We start from the raw sequence: 1,822 nt of genomic DNA, 5'->3' as shown, positions 1-1,822 counted from the left end.
AGGAGAAAGTAGGCAATCAAAAAGAAGTTTTGTGATAATATCAGTGTTTACGTGATCAATCTTTAAACTTAATATTGATTTTTAACATCTTCTATCTCATAATTCAATATAATCTAATCCAAAATTTGTGGATTGAATTGGATTAGATTATTGATTAATCTTTCTTCCATAAAAAAAATATTACCCCTAAATAAAAAAATTGAAAAAAAAATAAAATTAAAATCTTATGTCAAAATTCAACATTAATATTTAACCAAAAGAAAAATCAATTTTAGCCACAATACTAATACAAGTATATAAACCAAAAGAAAAAAATAAATCAACACAATCAGAAGCAAAATAAGGATAACGAAGATAGTCAAGTACGAAAGTAGAAAGTTGATCTTAGTGGTGCTAGTACAGCAACAAAAATAGATTATGTCATTAAGCACAAAAGCATTGAGAAAGAAATGTTGTGAGGACTGAAAGGAAAAACCATTAATGATGAGTAGAAACATCGAAGAAGGAATAACATTGAGGAAGGATTGAGGATTAGCAACAACAATAAGGAACAAAGTAAAGAGAACAATGAAGGTGAAACTGGTCATTATGATTGAGACATTAAGATGGGTTTAGGAAGGGGAGCTAGGTTTAAATAAGAGAAAAAAATGAGTGCCTGATGAGGAATTAATGTCGGTTAGAAATTTTCACAAAAATAATCACGTTACAAGTATAGTTCCAAACCAACAAATAACCCTTAATCAAAGTTTAATTTGTTTGTCACGATGCAAATAAAAAATAACCAGGGATATTAATCCCAGGTCGTTCTCCCTAGGAATTGCAATCGAGTACTCAATTATTGACTATGAGGGGAATTGGAGGTTGAGGTAGCAATTGACAAGAAATGTAATAAGAAGGTAAATGACAATTAACTAATAAAGGGAAGAAAGTTCAAATGATAAAATGGTCTTGGCAAGAGTTAATGGTTAAGGATCACCATCCTTGTTACCAACCACAATATGATAATTATAAGGATCAATTCCATTTTGTCATCCTCTAACAATTGAAGAAAAGTCAAATGAGCTTCATTAATCTTAACCCATAAGTCCTAGCCATCTCACCAATTGAATTAGTGAAGACTAGTGTCAATGGAAACCAATTATCAATCACTTGGACATTAGTAACTTAAGGTTACCCAAGTTATCATCCCAAGCCAAGAACACAAAAATCTACTCTATAGCTAAAAGAAATATTTCATCAAACACTTAGAGTGCAACAAAAGTAAACATCATAAATTGCAAGAACTAATAAAAATCATAACTAGCACAAACAAGAAATCAACAATAGCAACTAAAGTAAACATCAAGGGACATAAAAACATAAAATTGCATTAAAAGAGAATTGAAATTGAAAAGAGAGTTCATGAAATAAAATTGGCAAAATAAAGAAATTAACAAGAGAAGTAGATAAACTAAGGTACTAGAACAATAAAAGTAAAGGAAAACTAAATTAAAGCAAGATTAAGATCTAGGTCTAAGAAGAAATTGAAATAAGAACCCTAAAACCTAGAATCTGAGACTAAGCTTAATGGAATATGTGTTATGTGTTCTCCCCTCCTCCACTCCCAGCCTCTAATCTACAAAATGGGCTCGAAACTAGGCCAGCAGGAAGTCTGAAATCGCCCCCAGCATTTTCCTTTAGCGTGGCATGTGACGCTTGTCATGCGTACGCGTCAGCCACGCGTACGCATTGGTGGATGATGAGCGGATAATTTATACGCTTTTTGGCATTGTTTTTAGGTAGTTTTTAGTAAGTTCAAGCTACTTTTAGGGATGTTTTCATT

Source organism: Arachis duranensis, chromosome 10, assembly GCF_000817695.3.
Source record: "Arachis duranensis cultivar V14167 chromosome 10, aradu.V14167.gnm2.J7QH, whole genome shotgun sequence".
Classification (NCBI taxonomy): domain Eukaryota; kingdom Viridiplantae; phylum Streptophyta; class Magnoliopsida; order Fabales; family Fabaceae; genus Arachis; species Arachis duranensis.
This window is presented reverse-complemented; position numbering follows the sequence as displayed.